General features: G+C 43.6%; 1 long non-coding RNA gene across 4 annotated transcripts; it reads left to right on the top strand.

The window, feature by feature from the left end:
* Positions 1–161: 161 nt before the first annotated feature.
* LOC149120000 (uncharacterized) lies at positions 162–27587 on the top strand. 4 transcript variants are annotated; one of them, XR_016227127.1, is made up of 6 exons: positions 162–310; positions 4860–5062; positions 13487–13634; positions 16426–16482; positions 26237–26413; positions 26536–27587. It is a non-coding gene; the product is annotated as an uncharacterized LOC149120000 (long non-coding RNA). The 4 variants fall into 4 exon arrangements; XR_016227125.1 differs by having other exon boundaries at positions 26237–27587; XR_016227128.1 differs by lacking the exon at positions 13487–13634 and having other exon boundaries at positions 26237–27587.
* Positions 27588–27905: the final 318 nt, after the last annotated feature.

Raw genomic sequence — 27905 nt, 5'->3', positions numbered from 1 at the left:
TGACACTCTGGACTCCCCTGACTGTCTGGTGGGACCTTCCTCAGAACAAAGCCTGAAAATCTGCATAATTATCAATTGAATAGACTCATTGTTTTATTTCAAGCCTGGTGCTCCAATTACCCCTGTCCCTTTAAACATCCTCTGTGCTGTGCGGTTGGGTAGAAAAAGGCTTCTTTGGATTGGAGGACTTTCTTTCCCAAGACTGCAGCTGCCTTCTGGAAATACACCCTTTCCTCTGGCCAGCACTCAGCTATGGTGAATTGAAGCAGTGAACATCAAGAGCCAGATTATGTGTCTGGAAACAACATTGGTGAGCTAGCCCAGAAGTCTGCGATGTATTTTTGTTGTTGTTGTTGTTTAAAGATTGTATTTATTTATTGGAAAGTCAGAGTTACACAGAGAGGAGAGGCAGAGAGAGAGAGGGAGAGGCCTTCCATCTGATGATTCACTCCTCAATTGGCCATAATAGGTGGAGCTGCACCGATCTGAAGCCAGGAGCCAGGAGCTTCTTCCGGGTTCTCCCACACAGGTTAGGGGCCCAAGGACTTGGGCCATCTTCTACTGCTTTCCCAGGCCATTGCACCGAGCTGGATGGCAAACAGAGTTGCCAGGCCTAGAACCAGTCCCATATGGGATGGCAGCACTTCAGGCCAGGGTTTTAACCCACTGAGCCACAGCGCTGGCCCCTGTAATGTATTTTTCAAGTGGCTTAACCCTTTCACATTAGTAAGGATGGCAATGGTCACTTGTAACTCCACCCCAGAGCCACTTTTGAGCTAACATTTTGGCTGGGACTCTGGGGACATCCAGCAGCTTCTGAGAGCACTTTCTCTCCAGGACTTTCCTTTCTGTTCCCGCTGTGGCATTAGCTACCTTGCAGGGAGTCAATGGTTCCCCTTTGTGTCCCGAGTCAACAGCTCTGAGACTGGGTAAGTTGAACCAGGGGCATACCTGAAATTTCTATCTCTGTTCTTTGGGCTCATGTCATTTAGACCTGGTTTAGGTCATTTTTTTGTAGTACTGGTGTGTGGGAGACAGATTCTAAGATTTTTACTTCAGCCTCCCTGTGAGGAAATTTGGATATTTTTTTGAAGAGTACTCATTTGGTTGTTTGTATGAGGACTTCTTCCTCTTGGGTGAAATATGAGTGGTTCAATCTAATTTTCATCCAAAATCACCTTGAGTTGCATCGTGGCTGATTGGGCAGGATATAGTTAAGATCTTATGTCGAAGAAAAAAATGGTGTTCTATTGTAATATTGCATGGTCTGCATATGTGTTAAATTTAAGAGAAGGTGGTTGTTAAGTGGGATTTTTTAATGTTTATTTATTTGAAAAGCAGAGTTAGAGAGGCAGAGGTGGGGGGGGTCCTGTTAGGAAAAGAGGCACAGAATAGAGAGGAGGTAGTGCATGAATTTATAGCCAGACCAAATTTATTCAGGGAAAATAAGTCTGTAGAGATGGGTGACCAACAGCAATTGTCCACGTACCCATGATGGAACACCTGACAGAAGGCCCTGACCCCCAGGGAAGGCTGCGGATGGAGGTGAGGTAGGGGGCAGCAGGCAGAGGGGAGTTCCTGGAACTGGTCTTTCAGGTGGCTGTAAGGGGTGGAGTATGAAGACAACAGAGTGTGAGACCCAATTGAGGGTTTTTTTTTTTTTTTGAAGATTAATCAGAGAGAGAAGGAGAGGCAGAGAGGGAGAGAGAAGGCTTCTATCCTCTGGTTCACTCCCCAGATGGCCACAATGGCCAGAGAGAGGTACATCGATCTGAAGCCCGGAGCCAGGAGCTTCTTCTGGGTCTCTCCCATGGGTGCAGGGCCCCAAGGACTTGGGCTGTCTTCCACTGCTTTCCCAGGCATAGCAGAAAGCTGGATTAGAAATGGAGCAGCCAGGACTCAAACCAGCACCCATGAGAGATTCCTGCACTGCAGGCAGCAGCTTTACCTGCTATGCCACAGCACAGGCCCTCCAATTGTGTTTCTAGGGCAAAGAATACATTCCAATGTTTATCTCTTTTGTTCAATGCAGGAGAATGGCTGAGGCTTATGTCCTTGTTCCTTGTTCCATCAGGTCCTTCATCTGGTTTACTTCTCAGATGGCTGCAATGGCCAGAGCTGGGCTGATTCGAATCCAGGAGCCAGGAGCTTTCTCTGGGTTCCCCCCCAACACACACCCAATGCAAGGGCCCAAGGGCCTGAGCCATCCTCCACTGCTCCCCCAGGGCCACATCAGAGACCTGGATCACAATTGGAGCACCCAGGACCAGCCCCAATGGGCACCCACATGGGATGCTGGCACTCACTGCAGGTGGCTGCTTTACCCAATATGCCACAGCGTCAGTGGGTTTCTAACAGTAGAGGTTTTGTGAGAGTTCTGGTAAATGGGACGGAGTAAGCATTTAAATCCCTTAAACCTTCCAGCAACTGTGTCTGTGGCTGTTGATGCCCAAGGAGACAGGTTAGGAGTCCTTGTCAATTTAGAAAAAGCAGAAGCTTCAGCTCTGCCTCAGCCCAGTGGTAGAGCAGAGACCCTGGGGCTCCCTGGTCTCTTAAAAAATCTATCATAGGGGCCAGCACCGTGGCTCACTTGGTTAATCCTCCACCTGCAGCACTGGCATCCCATATGGGTGTGAGTTCTAGTCCCAGTTGCTCCTCTTCCAGTCCAACTCTGCTGTGGCCCAGGAAGGCAGTGGAGGATGGCCCAAGTGCGTGGGCCCTGCACCCACATGGGAGACAAGAAGCACCTGGTTCCTGGCTTCAGATTGGCACAGTGCCGTCTGTAGTGGCCATTTGCGGGGTGAACCAATGGAAGGAAGACCTTTCTCTCTCTCACCGACTAGCTGTCAAATAAACTAAAAAAATTTTTTTAAATCTATTGTAATTTTCCACAAATGCCTTTGATAAAATTGACTGAGGAACAAGAGTTAATAAAGCAATAAAACATGTTTTTCCAACAGAGTGCTTACTGAATCTGAAATGAGGATATAATTATCTTTATGTATGTTAGTGTCCAGTACCATCACTGGGACTGGAGTTGCTTTCCGAGTTAAATGCTCAAGTAAATTTTTCAGGTTTCCCCTGAGGAACAATAGGGTTAATTGAGGTTACTAACAGCAGGAAGCGATTATATTCAGTTGATTGGAGCTTTTAAAAAGGAGTTGTAACCATACTAAAGCCATCCTCCTTCCCTTTTCCTTTTCACATTTTATATAGCAAAAACCAATTACTGATATTGTATATTGCCTGAATTACTCTGGTGAGTAGTAGCATTTGTATAATGGTGGACTTTTGCCCCAGCTGACAAAGAAGCCTCCACCCAACTGATGCTGAGCCCCCTGGTTAAGAGGCCTCATCAGAAAAAAGCTTGGGCATTTACATATTGTCAATTAAGGTGACTCATTGTTTTATTTACCTCCCCCTGAAGCTACCCTTGTCCTTGTCCTTTTTTTTTTTAACAGGCAGAGTGGACAGTGACAGAGAGATAGAGAGAAAGGTCTTCCTTTTGCCATTGGTTCACCATCCAATGGCCGCCACAGCCAGCATACCGCGCTGATCTGATGGAAGGAGCCAAGTACTTATCCTGGTCTCCCATGGGGTGCAGGGCCCAAGCACTTGGGCCATCCTCCACTGCACTCCCGGGCCACAGCAGAGAGCTGGCCTGGAAGAGGGGCAACCGGGACAGAATCCAGCGCCCGGACCGGGACTAGAACCCAGTGTGCCGGTGCCGCAAGGCGGAGGATTAGCCTAGTGAGCCGCGGCTCTGGCCGCTACCCTTGTCCTTTAAGAAACCTTTTAGCAGTTATGGTCTGGGATAGCAGTAGAAGATGGCCCAAGTCCTTGGGCTCCTGCACACAAGTGGGAGACCCAGAATGATCTCAGACTCCTGGCCTCAGATTGACACAGCTCTGGCCATCACAGCCAATTGGGGAGTGAACCTTTGAATGAAATATCTCTCTCTCTCTCTACCTCTCTCTCTCTCTACCTCTCCTTCTCTCTCTGTGTAACTCTGACTTTCAAATAAATAAATAAATCTTTTAAATAATTAACCCTTTAACAGATATTACATTTTACATCAAGAGCTCTCTTTTGGGGCTGTACTGTGGCATACAGAGCTGGACCTCCACCTGTAGTGCCGACATCCCATGTGGGCACTGTTTCATGTCCCTGTTGATCCTCTCCTGATCTGGCTCTCTGCTTTGTGGCCTGGGAATGCGCTGAGAGATGCCCGGGGGGTGTGGGACCCAGTACCCATGTGGGAGATACGGGGAAGGCCCTGGCTTTGGATCAGCCCAGCCTCAGCCATTGTGGCCATTTTGGGGGTGGTCCAGCTGGTGGAGGACCTTTCTCTCTGGCTCTCCCACTCTCTGTTGCTCTCTCAAATGAATAAATAAAATCTTAAAAAAAGAGAGAAATTTCTTTCCCTAAGATGCCAGCTTCTAGAAATAAGCTCTTTCTTCTTACCAACATTCATCCCTGTTCAATTGGCTACCCACATGGTGAGCCATAGGGCCTGATTAAAAGATTTAAAAAGAGTTGCAGAGATTTCTATATTTTTCTGTGTCATAATGTATGCTATACATTATGTGTGTTTACTGTTGTATGTGTAAAAGTTGGTTGTGCTTATTTGTGTTATTTAAAATCACAACATAATTTTCACCTAAGCACAAACAATAGATGAAAAGATGATGCAGTGTTCATTGCTTCCTATGAAGTCCAATTTAAAGTTGTTCTGTGGCAAGATCATGACTTAAGAGAATAACCATACTTATCTAATATGGTAGTTTCTCAGGCAATGTAAGTATAATTGCTAAAAAATGAATTGGTGGTCTTTGCTGTGGCACCTTGTGCATCCTCAGGTCCCTGCAACCTAAGGGGATGTCTCTCTCTCCTCATCTGCCTGAGAAATGGACTCAAGTGTACACTGACTGGAGAGGAGGTAGAGAAGATAATGTAGCAGTGCTGGGTCAGAATCCACAGCAAGGTTCAAGCTGATGCTGCAAGCCTTGCTGGATTCATGGATATGTGTGAGATGGAGCAAACATCAGCATCAAGCCGACAGGTGAGTATTTGTGCCTGATCTTTGACACCACAGGGCCATCTTGCTGTTCACTACATCACAGCAGAAGCCACGTGGTGGCAGACATGAGCAGGAGGTGGTATACAAACTGAACACACACTGAAGAGAATGCCCAGTACGAGCTGTGCAAGGTGAGGAGGATGACTGGGTACAAAGGGAATCCCACCCCGATGGCTCATGATGCTTGTGCCATGCGCAACCCAGATCCTCTCCTCAAGGTGATCACAGGATGGATTACTGATTTGGGGCTCCTATGCAATTTGACATGAGGTAATAGACCTCAGGTTTTCCTGCCCAGGGCTAAGAGCATCTCTGACTTACAGTGGCTGCAGAGAGATAAAACAGTGTAGCAGCTAGAGAGACCAAGGACTACTCTGCAGTAGGATGAATTTTTTTGAATTGCTAAATGTAAAAGATAGATTTTTCTAAATACATGTACTCTTGGCTTCTTAAAATATGTAGAAAGCATTGGGACTTTTGGTAAATGTTTTCATAACTTGTTAACATATAACCGTTCAAAATTACCTGCTAAGTTTTCACTAAACAGTAAGTTACCAAGGATAAGAAATAATTTTTTTAAGATTTATTTACTTAAATATTTGCAAAGCAGAATAACAGAGAGAGGGAGCGGGGGAAGGAGAGAGAGAGAGAGAGAGAGAGAGAGAGAGAGAAATTCCTCCATCCACTGGTTCACTCCCCAGAGGGCTGCAATGGCTGGATCTTGCAGATATCAAGCCAGAAGCCAAGAGCCTCCTCCCACTCTCCCACATGGGTGCAGGGGCTAAAGGACTTTGGGCCACCTTCCACTGCTTTCCTAGGTCATTAGCAGGGAGCTGGATTGTAGTGGAGCAACCAGGACTTGAACCAGTGTCCTTATGGGATGCCAGCACTCCAGCACTGCGGGTGGAGGCTTAACCTACTATGCCACAGCACCAGCCCCAATAAGAAATAATTCTAAGTCAATATCCCAAAGTCTAGAATTTTTGAAAGATTTATTTATGTATTTGAAAGGCTGAGTTAGAGAGACAGAGACAGACATCTTCCATCTACTGGTTCATCCCCAGATGTCTGTAATAATCAAGCACTGGGCCAGACTGAAGGCAGGAGCCTGGAGCTCCATTCAGGTCTCCTACATCAGTAGCAGGGGCCTAAACACTTGTGCCATTTTCCTCTGCTTTTCCAGGCCATTAGCAGGGAGCTTGATCTGAGGTGGAGCAGCTGCGATATGAACCAGTGCCCATATGGGATGCCAGCATCACAGGTGGTGGTCTTACCCATACATCACAACACTGGCCCTGACATTAAAAATTTTCAGAGTGGGGGCAGCATCATAGGTTAAGTGCAGTCTATCATACCTGCATCCCATAAGAGTGCTTCTTTGAGTCCAAGCTGCTCCACTTCTAATCCAGCACCCTGCGAATGTGCCTGGGATAGCAGAAGGTGGCCCAAATGCTGTGACCCCTGCCACACATGTGGGAGAACCACATGGATTTTCCTGGCTCCCGGCTTCAATCTGTCCCAGCTCTGGCTGTTGTAGATGATTGGGGAGTGAACCAGATAGACAATCTCTTTCTCATTGGCTTTATTTTTCTGTAACTCTGTCTTTCAAATAAATAAAACTAGGATTTAGTCCCCTATGTTAAATCAGTAAAGTTTTTTTTAGAAAATATCAATATTAATGATAAATATTTGCTAGAGGTTTTTAATATTTGATTTTAAAGTCTGCTAACTTTCTAAAAAAGATTTATTTATCTGAAAGGCAGAAATACAAAGTGAGAGGAAAAGAAAGAGATCTTCCATCCAATGACTCACTACCCAAATGGCCTCAATGGGTGGGGGTTGGGTCAGGCAGGAGCCAGTAAGCAGGAGCTAGGAGCGCCTGCTGAGTCTCCCACACAGGTGCAGGGACTCAAGTACTTAGCCCACCTTCCTCTGCTTTTCCCAGGTGCATTAGCAGAGCTGGATCAGAAGTAGAGCAGCTGGGACTCAACTGAGCCAGAGTCCACATGAGATGCTGGCACTGAGGAGGAGGCTTAACCTTCTATACCACAGTGCCTAAAATTTTGAGAGAGAGAGAGAGAGGGAGAGGCAGAGTGAAAGGTCTTCCATCCATAGGTTCACTCCCCAAATGGCTGCAATGGCTGGAGCTGAGCCAATCCAAGAGGAGCCAGGAGCTTCTTGTGGGTCCCCCATTCTCAAGCACATCTTGCTCTGCTTTCCTAGGATTAGCCTACTACGCTCCAGTGCCTGGCCCCTCTAATAACATTTTCAACCATCTTCTCAACTGCAGCTTCTTACAATTTCCATTTGATTGACTCCTTTCCAACAACTAGCCATCTCTTACAAGCTATTTTCTCCTCCTTTATTGTTTAGTTATGGCCTGTCATGAGAAATGCTTGTCTTTACAGCTGACATTGTGGCACAGCGGGTTAAGATGCTGCCTGTGATGGCAGCAACCCATATGGGCACTGGTTTGATTCCTCGTGGCCCACTTCTGATTCATCTCCTAGCTAATGCACCTGGGAAAGCAGGAGAGGATGGCCCAAGTCCTTGGGATCCTGCACCCATGTGGAGACCTGGATGAGTCTCCTGGCAGTGGCTTCTGCCTGGCACAGTTCTGGTTGTAGTGGCCATTTGGCTAATGAACTAGCCAATGGAAGATCTCTCTCCCTGTAACTCTACCTTGGAAATAAATTAATCTTGAAAGAAATATTTATCTTAGGAGACTAGGGATAATAAGAGTACTTGATCTTTACACCTGATTTTTTAAAAAGCTTTATTTATTTATTTGAAAGTCAGAATTACACAGAGAGAGAAGAGGAAGAGAGAGAGAGAGACAGGTCTTCCATCTGCTGGTTCACTCCCCAGATGGCCGCAACAGCCAGAGCTGTGCTGATGTGAAGCCAGGAGCCAGGAGCTTCTTCCAGGTCTCCCAAGTGAGTGCAGGAACCCAAGGACTTGGGCCATCTTCTGATGCTTTCCCAGGCCATAGCAGAGAGCTGGATAGGAAGTGGAGCAGCCGGGACTCAAACCAGTGCCCTTATGAGACGCTGGCACTGCAGGCAGTGGCTTGACCCGCTACGCCACAGCACCAACCCCTACACCTAATATTTTTTAAGCTTTCTTTTTATTTGAAAGGCAGAGTTTACAGAGAGAGGGAGAGACAGAGATCTTTGGTCTACTGCTTCACACCCCAAATGGTCACAATGGCTGAACTTGAGCCACAACGGCCAGGAATCAGGAGCTTCTTCTGGTTCTCCCACCTCGCTGTCAGGGGCCCAAGGACTTTTTCATTTTTCATTGGTTTTCTAGGCACATTAGCAGGGAACTGTATCAGAAATGGAATACTCAGGACTAGAATCAGTGTGCATGTGGAATGCCTGTGTCACAGGTGGTGGCTTTTACACTCCACGCCACAACACTGGCCCCTACACCTGACTTTTCTAGATGTATTTAAATTGTTCTATGGATTTTTTTTCTGCTTTTGTTTCTAAGGTGTATTATTTTCTTTAATTTTGATGTATTTATTTATTTGAAATGCAGAGTTACAGAGAGGCAGAGAGAGAGAGAGAGAGGTCTTCCATCTGATAGTTCACTCCCCAGATGACGACAATGACCAAAGCTGCACTGAGCTGCAGCCAGGAGCTTCTTTTGGGTCTCCCACAGGGATGCAGGGGCCTAAGGACTTGGGCCATCTTCTGCTGCTTTCCCAGGCCATAGCAGAGAGCTGGATCAGAAGTGGAGCAGCCAGGACGTGAACTGATACCCATATGGGATCACAGCATTGCAGGCGGTGGCTTTACTAGCTAAGCCACAGTACTGGCAACAGGTGTAATCTTTTCTAAGTTTTTTCATTCTTTTATAATGTTGAATGCTCACAGCCTCCAGTGTCTAAGGTCGGGTAACTTTCCATTGGGTTTAACTTCTAAGTAATCTGGAGGAGCTTCCTATTAGAAGAAACACAGCACAAAAGAATTTCCTTTACCTTTTGGTTATTACAGAAGGGAAAGAAATTTTGTGTTTTGTCAAGATTATCTCATGTATTCTCTGACTTTGGGTTTAGAAAACTGAGTTTTCAGAGTTGAGATTTTTAATATATTTTAAATGTCTATGTCTATTAATTAAATATTCAATATACTTAATATATTTATACATAATTTGACTTAATATTATGTAAGTGATTATTATAATGATCAGGGATCCTATGTGGTATCCCATCCACTGGTTCACTCCCCAAATGACCGCAATGGCCAGATCTGAGCTGATCAGGAGCCAGGGGCCTCTTCTGGGTCTCCCACATGGGTTCAGGGGCCCAAGGACTTGGGCCATCTTCTACTGTTTTCCCAGGCCACAGAAGAGAGCTGGGTCAGAAAAGGAGCATCTCATATGGGATGCTGGTGCCACAGGCCGTGTCTTACCCTGCTGTGCCACAGCACCAGCCCAGAATAGCAGACTTTGACCCAGCTAACAAAGGAGCTTCAGCCCCATCAAAACATCTTCACCTGGTTGATGCCTTGGATATCCCCAGATGAGCACTTATTAGTGCAAAGCCTGAACAGCTGCCAAATTGTCAACTAAATAGAATCCCTTTGATTTCTAACCTCCATCTGAAGCTACCCATTTTTTTAAAAAAGATTTATTTATTTTATTTGAAAGGAAGAGGTACAGAGAGAGAGAGGAAGAGAAGGAGAGAGATTTTCCATCAGCTAGTTCATTCCCCACATGGCTGCAATCACCTGAGCTGGGCCAGACCAAATCCAGGAGTCAGAAGCATCTCCCAGGTCTCCCAAGGGGGTGCCAGGGGCCCAAGCATGTGGGTGACCTTCCACTGATTTCCCAGCTGCATTCACAGTGAGTTGGATCAGAAGCAGAGCAGCTGGTGCCCATATGTGACAGTGGTACTGCTGCCTGTGCCTTTACCCCATATACCACAGTGTCTGCCCCTCGACCCATGTTCTTAGAAACAGCTCTTGCTGGCTTGTTGGGTGGAAAGAGCATGTTTTAGATGAAGAGATCTTTCTCCCCAAGATGCCGGCTTCTTGAAATAAATGCTTTCCTCTCTGGTGAATCCAGTTGTCGAGAAGCAAGGGCCTCATTATTGTTTGGTAGCACTTATTTTCTGCTGACTTTACATAAAAATATAAACACCCACAGAATGCTTACCCAAGTGAATGAATGGGCATTTGTCAGTTCAGGTGTCTTCCTGATTTCTTCCCCCGCTGTCCTCAGAAGTGACCAAGTCTAATTCTTTGTGGTTCTTTGTGTAGTTTATGATCTGCTTCTTCCAAAGAAGAATTTTGGTTGTGTTTGTCTCTTGGCTTTTCAACTTTTCAGAATGCTGATACTGACTATTGATATTTTACACTAAAAAGATGTTTTCCTTTTTTGCCTTGAGTGTTTTTTCCCCAGATTTTTCTTCTTTTTTTTTTTTATTTTTGACAGGCACAGTGGATAGTGAGAGAGAGAGAGACAGAGAGAAAAGTCTTCTTTTGCCATTGGTTCACCCTCCAATGGCCGCCGCAGCTGGCACACTGCAGCCGGCGCACTGCAGCCGGTGCACTGCGCTGATCTGAAGGCAGGAGCAGGTGCTTCTCCTGGTCTCCCATGCAGGTGCAGGGCCGAAGGACTTGGGCTATCCTCCACTGCACTCCCGGGCCACAGCAGAGAGCTGGCCTGGAAGAGGGGCAACTGGAACAGAATCTGGTGCCCCGACTGGGACTAGAACCTGGTGTGCTGGCACCACAAGGTGGAGGATTAGCCTATTGAGCCACGGCACCAGCCTCCCCAGATGTTTCTATTCTAGGTTGTCAGTTCAGGCAGTTCATGTCAGTGATTCCAGGAGTTATGGAACGTTGCTTTCTTCTAGATTATTATTCGATGTCTGTGACTGTTACTTTTTTTAATTCCCCACCAGTGCTAATGCATGGCAAATATTTTAAATAACAGAAAAATATTGTTAGGCTGCAGGTTGTGGATAAATTCAAATTTAATATGAAGTATTCATAGAGTGGAGGGATTAACTAAATTTTCATTGATGTGTATTTTGTGATTTGTCAACACTGGGATGACCTTATTTCCTTATTCCATCTAGTAGTAACTGGCATCTCTGATTATTCATTACTAAATACCAGTTTCCAGTGACTTGGTATTTCCACTTATATTTATTTGTACTGATTACCACTGATGTATCTCTAATGCCCGTTCAGTTGTATGGATTTTACTTTGCACAGATTGATGCTAAGGAAACAGTGTACTATCCTTTTGGAAAACTGCCTTCAGTTTCATTGTGTAACACTTAAAATTTTTCTGACCTAAATCCTAATCAGAACTGAAGCTATTTTTGTGTTTATCTTACTCTTAATGTACTTATATATTTTCACTTGAAAAAAAATGGAATAATTTAACACATTAGTGGTGATAAATATGTGTGTAGAAGTGAAATAAATCTCACCACCATACACATTCTATCATGTAGTTGTTTTTGATGATGGTGGAGTCACCATGTTGTAATGCAGATCTTTCACATTTCATATGCAAGTGAAATTTATTCTTTCTTAAATATTTATTTATTTGAATGGGAGAGTGACAGAGAAAGAGATCTTCCATCCTCTGGTTCACTCTGCAAATGGCTGCAATGGGCTGGATTGGGCTGGGCTGGGCCTAAGCCAGGACCCTAACTCTTCATCTGGAGGATACCTGAGCTCCATTTGGGTTTCCCACATGGGTGGCAGGAGCCAGGTACTAGGACAATCATCACTGCTTTCCTAGACATTAGAAGGGAGCTCAATTGAAAACAGAGCAGCTGATATTTGATACTCTGCTGGATGCCAGCATCATAAGTAGGAAGTTAATCTTGATACAGTGCTATAATGCTGGCATCCAATTTTTTCTTTAATTAACCCAGAATCAGATCATCTTTTTATGTCTTTATATATATAAACATATATATATATGTTTTCTTACAGATCACACATAGGTTGGTCTTGGTTTTATTTTGGCTGTTTCAATCTCTTTTAATTGGTATATTTAGATAATCCACATTGAACATGATAATGTATATAGTAGAATTCATTAAAATAGGATATTTTAAGCCGGTGCTGTGGCTCACTAGGCTAATCCTCCACCTTGTGGCACCAGCATACCGGGTTCTAGTCCTGGTCGGGGTGCCGGATTCTGTCCCGGTCATCCCTCTTCCAGGCCAGCTCTCTGCTGTGGCCAGGGAGTGCAGTGGAGGATAGATGGCCCAAGTGCTTGGTCCCTGCATCCCATGGGAGACCAGGATAAATACATGGCTCCTGCCATCAGATCAGCACAGTGCGCTGGCCAAAGCAGCCATTGGAGGGTGAACCAACGGCAAAAAGGAAGACCTTTCTCTCTGTCTCTCTCTCACTGTCCACTCTGCCTGTCAAAAAAAAAAAAAAAAAGAATATTTTAATTGTTCTCTTTTGCTGTCATTTTTCTTAAATGTCTTATTTATTTTCATTTAATTGAAAGGCAGAGACAGAAAGACCTTCTCATCTGCTGGCTCACTGCCCAGGGGCCTGCAACAGCTGTGTCTAGGACAGGCTAAATCCAGCATCCAAAAACTGCATTTGCAGCTACCATGTTTATGGGGGGGGGGACTCAAGTACTTGAATCATCATCTCAGGATGAACATTAGCAGGAAGATGGATCAGGTAGGATAAGCAGGCTCCAGCAAGGCACTCCAGTATGCAATGATGTTATCACAAGTGGCATTTCTTACCCTCAAACCTCCCTGCAATGTCCACAGTAAGCAAATTTATTTTAATGGAGCACATTTGCAGTTGCTTGTGTTGTAAAGTTTAGAAATAGGGAAAAGAGCAGAAGGCAGCCAATTTCTTTTTTTACATTTTTAAGCTTTTATTTAGTGAAAGAAATGCATAGGAGAGTGAGAACCCTATCTACAGGAGAGAAGCAAATCTGAATTCATGCTGAGTACTAGGAACCAGCCACATGGAGGAACATCTAGGCCAGGAAGCATGGGGTGGGTGGCCCAAAGGCCACGAGCCCTGGAGGTGCAGGGCCACAGCAAGCCCCATACTGGCAAAAGGCCAAGCAAAGGGGAGAGAAGGACACCATGTCCCAGACTTTTAATCCATTTCCAAAGGGGAGAGGTTAATTAACCTGATTGGCCGGTGGGTACACAGGTGTGGCCAGGTAGGGGTATGAGGTCACACAAGGGCATGGTGAAAGTGTGGTCCTTTAGCTCACACACCTAATCAATTTTATTCTATATGCCTGCCTACAACATTCTCCCCTCAGAGACCCCATTCTCTTAATCCTAAGGGACGTTGAGGGGCGTAGAGTCAACATCTCTTCTGTAGCTGCATCCTGCTTATAAGGGGCATAGTATATTTCTTTAATTTATCCTTTTATTTCTTTTAGGCAGAGACACAGATACAGTGCTTTCATGTGCTGATTCCTCCAAGGCTCACAACTGAGTCTGGGCTAAATCAAAACCAGGAGCTGTGGGGCAGGGATTGTGCTGCATCAGTTTAAGCTGCTGATTGGGAGGCTCACATCAAATACCAGGGTGTGTGTCTTGTCTACTATGATTTCTTTAAAAAAATTTATTGTTTTCCAATTAATGTGAAATGTAGTTTGTCATATTTGATATCTACAGCTATGGTTAAGTGCATTGACAAATATCAAATGATTTGTAGATGTCACAAACTCTGGTTTATTTATTTATGTTTGAGTAGGGTTATTTAATTTACCACATTTATTTTAAAAGTTGTATTTTGAGACCCATTTCAGAAACCACAGTTGATTTGGAACAAACACTGTTTTGGAAGACTTTTCCTTGTCCATGGTTAGACTTTTTCCCTAATAATCTCTATGGATTGTGTATCCAAATGTGGGCATTATACAAGTTTTTCACACTTAGTATCAGCTACTTATATGCTACAAAATTTAGTGTGAATCTATTTTCCATTACTTAACATGTGAACAATTCATGCTTTTACTGCTTGCTGGTTTGTAAAATACAAATAAATCACAGTACAGTGCTCAAATAGATGTATAAGATTAAAACAGTTTTGCAGCCTGTGTTGAGGCATAACAGGTGAAGCCACTGCCTGTGACCCTGGCATCCTATATGGCACCAGTTAATGTCCTGGCTGCCCAAAGTTTGATCCAGCCCCCTGCTAATATTCTGAGAAAAAACAGGAAGATGGTCCAAGATTCTGGGCTCTTGCACTCAAAATGGAGAAGAATTGTGCAGGTATAAAATTCAACTATTTCATTTGTAATTGTCAGTAAGCATTTTGGGGTGGCCTCTGCTAGGCCATCCATATGCTGCTGGCATCTGGAATCACAAATCACCTGTTTTAGTTGTCTACTGCTTTAATTGAGGCTGCTGCCTTCAGGATTGCTTAACTCACACCAATATAATTTTTTAAAATTTATTTATTTATTTGTTCATTTGAAAGGCAGATTCATGGAGAGACAGATCTTTCTATCTAATACCTTCTGCTGGTTCACTCTTCAAATGGCTTCAGTGGCTAGGACTGGACCAGGCCAAAGCCAGAAAACAGGAACTCGATCCAGGTTTCCCAGGTGGATAGAGATGGTCCAAGTAGTTGGACTGTCTTCAGGTATTTTCCCAGGTGCATTAGTAGGGAACTGAATTGGAAGTGGAGCAACTCTGGCTTTAACCAGTGGTGGTAGAGACCCATTGTTCCATATCACATACCGATAATTTTTTACTGATTTGTTTATTTGAAAGGCAGAGAAAAAGGTCCTCCATCCGCTGGATCACTCTGCAAAAGCCCACAATAGCGAGTGTTATATCTATGAAAGCCAGGAGGTAGGAACTCTATGTGGGTTTCCCATTCAGATGGCAGGAAACCAAGTTTTTGAGCCATGATCTGTTGCCTCAAGAGAACACTTTTGAGCTGGTGCTGTGCTGTAATAGGAAAGTCATGACCTGCAGTGCCAGCATCCCATGGGCACTGGTTGCAGTCCTGGCTGCCCACTTCCAATCCAGCTCTCTGCTATGGCCTGAGAAAGCAGTAGAAGAGAGCTCAAGTCCTTGGGCCCCTGCACCTTCATGGGAGACCTGGAAGAAGCTCCTGGCTCCTGATTTTGGATCTGTTTAGCTCTGGCCATTATGGCCATTTGGGGAGTGAACCAGCAGGTGGAAGGCCTCTTGCTCTCTGCCTCTGCCTCTCTGTAGCTCTGCCTTTCAAACAAATAAATAAGCATTTTTTAAAACAAACAAACAAAAAAACCACTTGCAGGAGGTGTGGAATAATGAGGACACAAACCAGGCACTCTGTGATGTGGTATGTCCAGAGAAGTAGGTAAGCCTACGGCATCATAATGCCTACCCTTCCAATGTCTGACTTGCACAGCCTTGACCTAGGCCCCAGGTGTCCTTCAGGTAAGTCTCAGGATTCTCCACATGAATACTGTACAAGAAGGCACACTCCCAACTGTAAAATACTTTACAAACTATGTTGTTATCATATTTATGGTCATCTCATGGGCTAGAACAAGTGAACAGGAAAATGTCAGGGGTCTGTGTGGTGGAGAATTATGTTAAGATTTGGGTACAGGGAGGAGTGTCACATGGAAGTTACAGGAAGCTGTGCTAGCAGATTCTGTCAATTTTTTCTATACATATAGTTGTGGCCAAAAACTAATTTTCAAGCTGGATACTTTTAAGGAATTTGAGATACATAAAAGCAAGAGATGTTTTAAGTACTGCCTGAGTAATTTTCTGTGTATATAGATTCTAGTGAAATCATCATTTTTCTGGTGTACTGCTACTTATTTGAACAATTGTGATGAACATTATAAATTATTTCTATACGATTTATTTATTTGAAAGGCTGAGTTACAGAGACAGAGGAAGAGAGAGAGAGGCCTTCCAGCTGCTGGTTCACTCCCACATGTCCTCAATGGCTGGGGCTGGGCTGATCTGAAGCCAGTAGCCTGGAGCTTCTTACAGGTCTGCCATGTGAGTGCACGGGGCCCAAGGACTTAGGTGTTCATCCACTGCTTTCCCAGTCCATAGCAGAGAGCTAGACCAGAAGTAGAGTAGCTGGGACTCAAATTGGTGCCCACATGGATGCCCACACTGTAGGAGATGGCTTTACCCACCACTCCATAGTGACAGGCCTGACAAGGATTTTTTTTTACAGAATTGGTAATAAATTAATATTTTGGTTATCTAACAATAGTTTATGTTTAATCAAAGTATTTGGTAGTCTTGTGTGTGCTCTTTTGGCATCTTTTCTGTTTTTCCCATGTGTAAAGATTATATTCCCCCACAGGGAGGCCACTTCATTTTTGTCACTGAGCCAATATTTCTCTTGCAGATAGATTCTAGAGACATCTACATGTGGCCAAGACCAACAAAAATAAATATATTGCTGGTAGGTTATTTATTCCTCAGCTTCTTTCACATTGTATGTTAAGAGTTTTATGAGATTTTTTATGAGATTTTTTAAATAAATTGGAAAAGCATAAAGAAATATAATTCAGAATCAGGATTCATATAAGATAAAGTAAGAATGGTTTGAAGATTTAAAGCCATCTGAGCTGAATTCCCATTGGTCTCAATTTTTTTTTATTGCCATAGCCACAAGACTTTTTACATGGTTTGAATTCAAACTTTGGCAAGAATTTGCTACATCAGAAAAAATTAAAAAGCTAATATTTTGAATTGTTAAAGTAGAGTGTCTAAAAGCTTTTGGAGGCTGAACTTGCTTCATGGATTAGATCAGAAAATGTGTAGAGGATAGAACCTATTGCAGGTCCTTAAATAACTCTCCATAGTTTTATCACAGTGAGTGTACAAATGCAGGATTACTTCAGACTCCACAAAGGTATGTTTCAGGCAAATTATTCCATTTATCAATGGCATAAACTATAGTCAGAGCCCAAGACAATTCTCTAGTCTTTGACTTGAATCTTTTGCCATCTTTTTTTTCTTCTTTGACAGGCAGAGTGGGCAGTGAGAGAGAGACAGAAAGAAAGGTCTTCCTTTACCATTGGTTCACCCTCCAATGGCCGCTGCGGCTGGTGTGCTACAGCCGGCGCACTGCGCTGATCTGAAGGCAGGAGCAGGTGCTTCTCCTGGTCTCCCATGCAGGTGCAGGGCCGAAGGACTTGGGCCATCCTCCACTGCACTCCTGGGCCACAGCAGAGAGCTGGACTGGAAGAGGAGCAACCATGACAGAATCTGGTGCTCTGACCAGGACTAGAACCCGGTGTGCCAGTGCCACAGGCAGAGGATTAGCCTAGTGAGCCATGGTGCTGGCCAATCTTTTGCCATCTTAAAGTATTTATATACTTGAGAGAGAATGAGAAGTAGATGGAAATATATAGAGACTTTTTTTTAAAAAAGATTTTATTTATTTATTTGGTGGGCATAGTTACAAGGAGAGGAGAGACATACAAATTTTTTATCCACTGGTTCAGTCTCCAAATGGTGAAAATAGTTGGAGATGGGCTGATCCAAAGCTAAGAGCCAGGAGCTTCCTCTGGGTCTCCCAGGTGGGTTTAGGGGCCCAAGGACTTGGGCTATCTTCCACTGCTTTCCCAGGACAAAACCGGGGAGCTGGATCCAAAGAAGAGGATCTGGGGCCCTTGCTGTGGCATGGTAGGTTAAGCCTCTGCCTGTGGTGTCGGCATCCCATATAGGCACTGATTTGAGTCCCAGTTGGTCCACTTCCAATCCAGCCCTTTGCTATGGCTTGGGAAAGTAGTTGAGGATGGCCCAACTCCTTGGGCCCCTGCACCCAAGTGGGAGACCTGGAGGATGCTCCTGACTTCTGGCTTTGTATCAGCCCAGCTCCAGCTATTGCAGCCATTTTGGGAGTGAACCAGCAGATGGAAGACCTTTCTCTCTGTCTCTGGCTCTCTCTCTGCAACTCTACTTTCAAATAAATATTTAAAAAAGAAGAGCATCTGGAACACAAATTGGTGCCCATATGGGATGCTGGCACTATGGGTGGAGGCTTAACCTACTCTGTGTTATGGAATGAGAGAGAAAGGGAGAGAGAGAGACAGACACCAACACCTTCAATCCATTAATTCACACCCACAACAACCAGGACTGAGACAGGGTCATAACAGAGAGCCAGGAATATAGTCCTAGCCTCTCACTTAAGTTGCAGAAGCTTAATTTCTTCAGTTGTCCACACTCACTTCTAGTGTCTAAATTGACAAAAATTGTGACATTGCAGTATATTGGGTTAAACAGCTGCCTGGGATTCGAGTAACCCTATGGGTTCTGGTTTGTTTCTTGGTTGCACCACTTCCAATCCAGCTCCCTGCTTAAGGCACCTGTGAAAGCAGCAGAAGATGGTCCAAGTGCTTGGGCACCTGCCACCCATGTGTGAGACCCCCATGAAGCTTCTGGCTCCTGGTTTCAGTCTGGCCCAGCTCTGGCTGTTACAGCCACTTGGGGAGTAGAGCAACAGATGGAAGATCTTCCACTGCCTTCTGCTCTCTCTCCAAAACTGTCTTTTAAAACAAAAAAGTAAACAATTAAAAATAAATAGGATGAAAAATGCATCATTCATTCTTTGCTTTTAAATATTGCTACCAAGTAGCCTTGACGCAAATCATCAAAATGAAAATTTTTCTGGAATGTTCCTTTCATATCTTTTTTCCTTAGAAACCTTTTACTTAAGGAAGACAAACTTCATGCATTTCATAATTACAACTTTAAGAACATAGTGACTCTTCCCACCATAGCCACCCTCCCACCTACACTCTTCTTCCTCTCCTATTCTCATTCCTATTTTTTACTAAGATCTATTTTCAATTAACTTTATACACATATGAGTAACTCTATACTAAGTAAAGAGTTCAACAGATAATGTGAAAAAATTGTTCCTCAATAGTCAAGACAAGGGCTGTTCAAAGTCATTGCTTCTCAAAGTGTCAATTTCATTTCTATAGGTTACCTTTAGGTGTGCTATTAGTTGTCACAGATCAGGGAGAATATATGGTTTTTGTCCTGTTTAGACTGGCTTATTCACTAAGTACGATGTTTTGAGGTATCTCCATACTGTCTTCCATGGTGTCTTTATCAGTTTACATTCCCACAAACTGTGGATCAGGGTTAAGTTTTCCACACATCTTTGCCAGCATTTGTTTGATTTCTATGTGAATGCCATTCTAACGGGGGTGAGGTAAAACTTCCTTGTGGTTTTGATTTACATTTCTCTGTTGAATGGTGATCTGAGCATTTTCTCATGTATCTGATGGCTATTTGGACTTCTTTTTAAAAATATCTATTTAAGTCCTTTGCCCATTTCTGCACTGGGCTTTTCGTTTTGCTGTTGTGGAATTTCTTGAGCCTTTATGTATTCTGGTTATTAATTTTTTATCAGTTGCATAGTTTGCAAATCATTTCTCCCAGTTTGTCAGTTGGCCCTTCACTTCTTCACTTTGATAATTTTTTTTTTTTTTTTTTTTTGCAGTACAGAAGCTTCTCAATTTGATGTGATCCCATTTGTCAATTTTGGCTTCGATTGCTTGTGCCTCTGCGGTCTTTTCCAAGTAGTCTTTTTCTATGCCAATGTCTTGCAGGGTTACCCCAACTTTCTCTAATAATTTGGTATCAGGTTGTTATTTAAATCTTTTATCCATTTTAATCCATTTTGAGTGTATTTTTGTAAGGTGTAAAGTAGGAGTATTGCTTCATACTTCTGCATGAGGAGATCCAGTTTTCCCGGCACTATGTGTTTAACAGATTATCCTTCTCCAGGATTGATTTCTGCATTTATATTCTGTTCCATTGGTGTATCCATCTGTTTTTGTACAAGTACTAGGCTATTTTGATTACTGCACTATAGTATATCTTGAAACCTGGGGGCAGTGCTGTGATACAGTGGGTGATTCTCCACCTGCAGTGCTGGAATCCCATGTGGGCACCAGTTGAAGTACTGGCTGCTCCTCTTCCAATGCAGCTCTCTGCTATAGCCTGGGAGTGCAACAGAGGATGGCCCAAGTGCTTGAGCTCCTTCCTGTGTTTGCATAGGAGACTTAGAAGAACCTCCAGGTTCCTGACTTCGGATTGGCCCAGCTCAGGCCATTGTGAACAATTGGGTAGTAAAGCTGTGGATGGAAGACTTCTCTCCCTCCCTCTCACTGTCTGCAACTCTACCTCTCAAATAAGCCTCCAGCTTTGTTTTTGTTGTATAAGATTGCTTTAGCTATTCAGGGACTCTTGTGTTTCCATATGAATTTCAGCATCCTTTTCTATATCTGAGAAGAATGTCCTTGGTATATTGAATCAGTACATTGAATCTTGGTGTATTCAATCTTTAAATTGTTTTCAGTAGTTTGGAGTTTGATATTGATTCTAACTCCATGAACATGAACAATTTTTCATTTTTTGTCTCATTTCTTTCTTTAATATTTTGTATTTCTCATCACAGAGATCTTTGACATTGCTTAAATTTACTCCAAGGTAGTTGTTCTTGTATCTATTGTGAATGGGATTGATGTTAGAAGTTCTATGTCAGCTGTGGTATTGTCTGTGTATACAGAGGCTATTGATGTCTGAGTGTTATCTTATATCCTGACCTAATCCAATCTGATATATAAAAGATTATTTATTTATTTATTTGAGAGGTAGAGTTATAGACAGTGAGAGGGAGAGACAGAGAAAGGTCTTCCTTCCATTGGTTCACTTCCCAAATGGCCACAATGGCTGAAGCTGTGCTGATCTGAAGCCAGGAACCAGGAGCTTTTTCCCAGCCTCCCATGTGGGTGCAGGAGCCCAAGCATTTTGGCCATCTTCTACTGCTTTTCCAGGCCATAGCAGAAAACTGGATTGGAAGAGGAGCACCTGGAACTGGAACCGGCATCCATATGGGATGCCAGCACCGCAGGCATGGAGGATTAACCTACTGTGCCACGGTGCTGGCCCTCCAATCTGATTTTGAAAGAGAGTCCCTAGAGATGGGAGGAGAAACAGACTAGATCCCAAAGGTTATGTTGGAAATTTGATGATCTTGAAACAAGAGAATGTCCTCAGAAGAAATCAAAACTTCAGGCAGCATAGTGTCAAACTATGAGAAACTAAATTTCTGTTATTTTTTTCATCTAGTGTTTAGTACAATATTATGGAATTTTTCTCACTCAAAATTATAAATCATATACCTTATGTACTTGTCAAGTTTTTGTACATTTGATGTGATCTTTGGATTCCATTTTAGCTTTTCTCTGTATTTTTTAAGATTTATTTATTTCTGTGTCTTGATCCAAAGCTTTATTTTTTTAAAGATTTATTTTACTTATTTGAAAGACAGAGTTACAGAGAGAAGAGAGGCAGAGAGAGAGGTCTTCCATCCGATGGTTCACTCCCCAGATGGCTGCAATGGCCAGAGCTGTACCATTCCGAAACTGGGAGCCAGGAGCTTCTTCTGGGTATCCCACGTGGCTGCAGGGGCCCAAGGACTTGGGCCATCCTCTACTGCTTTCCCAGGCCATAATGGAGATCTGGATCAGAAGAGGTCAAGTCAGGACTAGAAACTGCACCCATATGGGATGCTGGCACTTCAGGCCAAGGCATTAACCTGCTGCGCCACACGCCGGTCCCTTTTCTCTGTATTTGTGTTAAGCACTATTTATTAAAAATTCCAGAGATATAACCCATGGACTTGCAGTGCCATCTATTTATGAGTGCCATCTACTACAGCTAATGGTCTTTTAATGGCTTTCTCAGGTAACCAATGACTCAGTTTCTTCAAGTCTTCCACATTTAAGCTGTGCATCAGCTGTCATTTTGACCTCAGGCTGATAGAATGGTGTCTACTGATGGTCATTGTGGCTGGATGATAAAGAACAGTGATTTTCTGTGATTTTCTCAAATGTGACAAAATTTTCTTCCACTGTATCTGGAAAGAGTCATGTGGCCTTGTCTGCATTTTTAAGTATGGGAATGGGGGTGTAAAATCCTCTCACAGGAAACAACACTGAAGATGAGTGGTCCCTGGTCATCACATGCTGGAATGTCTCTTCTCCCACAGGTATCTTTTTTTATAAAATTTATTTGACAGAGTTACATACAGTGAGAGGGAGAGTCACAGAGAAAGGTCTTCCTTCTGTTGGTTCACCTCCCAAAATGCTGGCATGGCTGCACTACACTGATCTGAAGCCAGGGGCCAGGTGCTTCCTCCTGGTCTCCCATGCAGGTGCAGGTGCCCAAGCACTTGCGCCATCCTCCACTGCCTTCCCAGGCCACAGCAGAGAGCTGGACTGGAAGAGGAGTAACCAGGAGTAGAACCCGGTGCCCATATGGGATGCCAGCACTGCAGGCAGAGGATTAATCAAGTGAGCCGCAGCGCAGGCCATCCCACAGGTATCAACTTTTTCTCAACCAGAGACCGCAATATCCCATGTTTCCATCATTTTACCTAAAATCCAGAATCTAGAATAATGCCAGGCACCCGTGTTATCTCCAGATGTAGCCTCCCTTGATACATAGACCTGTTAACAGAGGAAACAAGTTATGTGCCTTCTGTGTACCCCATGTAGAGGGTGAAAGCATGAGTAAGATAAACCAGAGTAACTCTTCAGGTTTACAGATTCCTTTATGATCTGAAAAAAGTAGGGAGTCACGAAGGGTGGGGGGATCTTCATAGCAATTTGTCTATCATGGAGGCAGAAATAGAGAGTGACCTAAGTGCACATGGCACACACTCTGCTGAGGCCTTGATTATGCACCCTCACTGCACAAGTCCCTGCCCTCTGCAGTATCCTTCCTCTGCAATCCACATTGCAGCCTTTGGCAAAGACTCTCGGGGTTAGATTGCTTAGGTGTTGTATTTCCTATCTATCACCCTTGGCCTCTATGGCTTAAACCCTCAGTACTTTTTCTCAGTTGGATTGCTTCTGACAATAAAAAGTGGACTTAGATATATGTTTTCATAGTTTTAGATGGAGTCAACCTTTTTTTTGTTTTTGTTTTTTTTTTTTTTTTTGACAGGCAGAGTGGACAGTGAGAGGGAGAGACAGAGAGAAAGGTCTCCCTTTTTCTGTTGGTTCACCTTCCAATAGCCACTGCGGCCAGTGTGCTGCGGCTGGTGCATCACACTGATCTGAAGCCAGGAGCCAGGTGCTTCTCCCATGAGGGTGCAGGGCCGAAGGACTTGGGCCATCCTCCACTGCACTCCCAGACCACAGCAGAGAGCTGGACTGGAAGAGGAACAACTGGGACAGAATCCAGTGCTCTGACCGGGACTAGAGCCCCGTGTGCCGGCGCCACAGGTGGAGGATTAGCCTAGTGAGCCATGGCGCCAGCCTGGAGTCAACTTTTTGAGATGATGTTTTAATCTTTCATTTTATGAATTTTTAAACATGTTTTATATATGCTTCATTCTCCTTTCCTTTGGCCAATTTTGAGCATTTGAAAGCATTTGAGGTCTATTTAACTGTTCACATATTTAACAGTGTTGTCATGGCCATAACCTTCAGGTATCAGTTACTTTGGAGATGACAGATTGCTATCATTTCCCAAAGGATTGCTTGTACTTTTTAGAAGAACTGGAGGAGGCAACGTTAAACAATAATATATAAAATAAGAATACTCTCTGACTCCCACTATTGTCCAGCAGTGGTCATGTTTCATCTTTTTTTTTTAAATGGTTTATTAATGTGAAAGGAAGAGTTACAGAAAGAGGAGAGAGAGAGAGGTTGTGTCTGCTGATTCGTTACACAAATGGCTGCATTGACTGCTGCTATGACAGTCTGAAGCCAGGATCCTGGAGCTTCTTCCATATCCTACATGGGTGGAAGAGACCACACCCTTGGGTTATCTTCTGCTTTCTGATACCTTAGCAGGGAGCTGGGTGGGAAGTGGTACCGAGAGGTTTTGTATTGGTATCTATATGGGATTCCAGTATTACCAGCAGTGGATTAACCTGCTACACCACAATGTTGGTTCAATAAAAAAAGAATACTGGAGCCAACCAAATAGGTATTCTCAGGAGATTCTTTGAGTCTTGCAGGTATAAATTGTGTGCAAATAAAATTTTTTTCAAGACTTAAAAGTTAAGCTATAGCCTGTAGTGCCAGCATCCCATATGGGTACCAGTCTCACTTCTTTGCATCATATTCTTATTGATTTTTTTCCCAATTTCAACTTCCTGTGCCAGTGTCCACACACTTTCAACCCTCTGCTTAACCAATTAGTACCGAATTGTGTTCATGCTTCCTATCTTTTTCTTCACTATTCTGACTACTCTATGTCTAATGGTTGGTCATCATGTCTTCTCCAATTCTTCCTCTCTATTTCTTCATTCTCCTTCCAGATGTTGACTCTTAAATTCACATCTTCTGGGGGCTGGTGATGTTGCATCAGCATCCAATATGGGTACCTGTTTGTGTCCTGACTGCTCATCTTCTTATCCAGCTCTCTGCTTGTGGCCTGGGAACATAGTGTAAGATGGCCCAAGTGCTTGGGCTCTGGCACCCATGTGGGAGACTTTGAAGGAGCTCCTGGCTTCTGGCTTCTGAGTGACTCAACTCTGGCCATTGAGGCCATTTGGGGAGTGAACCAGCAGATGGAAGAAATATTTTCTATCCCTCCCTCTCTGTGTCTGTAGTTGTACCTCTCAAATCAATAAAATCTTTTTTTAAATCTTGTCCCTTTGATCTGTTATTTTTAAATATTTATTTTTATTTATTTGAAAGATAGAGTTACAGATAGAGGTAGAGCTAGAGAGAGAGAAGTCTTCCTTCCACTGGTTCACTCCCCAAATGTCTGCAACAGCCAGAGTTGAGCTGAACCAAAGCCAGGAGCCAAGAGTTTCTTTTGGGTCTCCTACATGGGTACAGGGGCCCGTGTACTTGGGCCATCTTCCACTGTTTTTCTAGGCCACAGCAGAAGCTGGGTTGGCAATAAAGCAGCCAGGACTCGAACTGTTGCCTGTATGGGATGCTGGCACTGCAGGCTGGGGCTTTAACCCACTGTACCACAGTGCCAGCTCCAATAAAATCTTTAAAAAAATGCAAATCTTCTAAGATAACTTTCCAAGTTTATGTGCCCTGTTTGAGGACATAGCCAATATCTTTCATGTAAACAATAGCAATTACATTGATTTTTGGAAGAGATGTGAAAAAGCTTATAAGTATACTTTTGTTTATAAATAAATTTCAAAAACAGTGATTCATTCAGTTAACACTTCTTTGAACATGTTTACTGTTTTTTTCTCCTCACAGTCCAGGACCACTCACCTAGATATGTTACATTTGTAGTTCCCATCACTTGGTCTAGTTTTTTCTTTGCCTTTTTGCCAGTGTGTTTTGCAATTTTATATTCATGAGGACACATTGATGAAGAGATATGTCTTTTCTGTGAAGTGTAACCTGATGATCCAAAAAAGTTTTATTTACTACTTCTTTATTTGAAAGAGAGTTACAGAGAGAAAGAGATAGATCTTCCATCTGCTGGTTGTCCCGAAATTGCTACAATGGCTGGGGTTGGGCCAATACCTGCCCAGAACTTCTTCCAAGTTTCCTAGGTGGATGGCAGAAGTCTTAGTACTTCAGCCATCTTCCACTGGTTTTCCACATTTATTCACAGGGAGTGGATAAGAAATGGAGTAGGTGTGGCTCATATTGGTGCTCATGTGGGATGCTGTGGGTTCGGATGGTAGCTTAATCTGCTGTGGCACTATACCATCCCCTAAAATTTATTGTTTAATAGATTTATTTAGAAAGAGAGAGACCTTCCATCATTAGTTCACTCCCCAGATGGTGGCAACAGCTGGAACTGGAACAGATGGGAGCCAGGAACTTCTCTCAGGTCTCCCAGGTGGCTACAGGGGCCCAAGGACATGGGCCATCTTATGCTTTCCCAGGTGCATTAGCAGAGTGCTGGAAAGGAAGTTAGCAACTGGATCTTAAACAGGTTCCCTGTGGTTTTACACACTGCCACAAGGCCATCCTTCCAAAGTTTTTTTAAAACATTGTTAGCCTGACCTACTTTGAATGGACGTCTCACTTGATCTAACACTCTTCAGTTACACATTACACTTATGTCTACAGATTACACTGTGATCTTTTACTGAATAAGGGAAACTCTATTATAGTAAATTTCATAATTGAAAGTTAGTATGAAATTGATATGTTTTGATTATCATTTTCCTTTCTGTTGGCCTATAGCATACAAAAATTAGCTTCATCTTATATAAGAGGCAAGATAGACATAAAGAGAAGAATGAACTCCCTGTCACCCTTCTTTGTGACCCAGAGCTGATACCGTTCGGAGAAATGCACTGTTACAGGTGTGGACTGTGGACTTCACCCTGGAGGAGCAGCAGGACCTGGACACTTTAAAAGGTTTAATATTATCTGTACCCCTTGTGTAGCCCCTGCATTTCCAGGCAAAAGAAGGAAATCATTTTGCTGATGGAGCAACTGTGTTCAGCATTAAGCAGCACAATCCTTTGTCTCTTACCCAGGTGAAAATACAAAATCCCCAGGATATTCAAACATGCCGCCTTCTTACAATTGGTATGTAGTAAACCCTGCAGGGTTTTTCACCCTGCCAGCCAACAGACAAGAGCATGTGGGTGGTAAATCTGAACTGGCTCTTCCTGGGCTTGGCTTACATGCACAGCAGGGGTTGTATGACTGTCCCAGAGGCATCAGCAGAGTCCAAAGAGGATCCATATGTGAGTATGGTGGTTGAGAGCAAGGTTCAGAGATTGTAGGGTCTTGGTGGGGAGACATCCTTGCCACATGCTAGCATCACAGCACTGCTTCTTTCCTACATGAAGATGGGGAGAATTACCCCTTCCTGTCTCCACCTTCTCCATTTTACTGTTTATTTCTTCTGCTTTCTTGTTTTGCCTTGAGTTTTCTCTGAAAATTTTTTTAGCTTCAAATATTAGAATTATAGCTATGCCACAGTGCTGGCCCCTCAAGTTTTATCCTGCTATGGAATGCATGGAACATTTCTCTTTGTATTAATACAAAAAAGTTTTTAAAAATGTTTTAATCCTATACAGATTATATTGGCTCAATAGGCTAATCCTCTGCCTAGTGGCGCTGGCACACCGGGTTCTAGTCCCAGTGGGGGTGCTGGATTCTGTCCCGGTTGCCCCTCTTCCAGGCCAGCTCTCTGCTGTGGCCAGGGAGTGCAGTGGAGGATGGCCCAAGTGCCTGGGCCCTGCACCCCATGGGAGACCAGGAGAAACACCTGGCTCCTGCCTTCCGATCAGTGTGGTGCGCCAGCCGCAGTGCGCTGCCCACGGTGGCCATTGGAGGGTGAACCAATGGCAAAGGAAGACCTTTCTTTCTGTCTCTGTCTCTCTCTCAGTGTCCACTCTGTCTGTCCAAAAAAAAAAAGAAAAAAAGGAATCCTAATGGAGACTGGGAATGGGAGAGGGAGGAGGAAAAGGAGGGAGTAGGGGTGGGAGAGTGGATATGGTGGGACGAATCACTCTGTTCTTAAAGATGTACTCATGAAATTTATGTTCACTAAATAAAATGTTTCTAAAAAAAAAAAAAAGATATGCTAGTGCCATTGCTCCCCAGTCTTCCCTTAAGCTAATAAAAATGACTAAATAAAGAATGAATCCTTAAGACAAAAAAAGACACGTTGAATATAATTTGCCAGTGCCTTATGTGCAAAATCACATTCTCCAGTTCTATGTAAAGAACGAAGATGAATAGCCAGTGTTCATACAAATAGAACAGAGATTGGACTAGTTTCAGTGAAAGTTTGGGAAACTCACAGATTTCTGTATATCTCTTCCATGTTTCTTGAACCCAAGGAAGTCCCAATGTATGTCTTTAATCTTTATCCCAATAAAAACTCAGACCATCA

The sequence above is a fragment of the Oryctolagus cuniculus genome, chromosome 21 (assembly GCF_051225735.1).
Source record: "Oryctolagus cuniculus isolate XC-2025 breed Fujian yellow rabbit chromosome 21, ASM5122573v1, whole genome shotgun sequence".
NCBI lineage: Eukaryota > Metazoa > Chordata > Mammalia > Lagomorpha > Leporidae > Oryctolagus > Oryctolagus cuniculus.
Note: the sequence above shows the minus strand (reverse complement) of the source record. Positions and strands in the feature narration are given on the sequence as shown.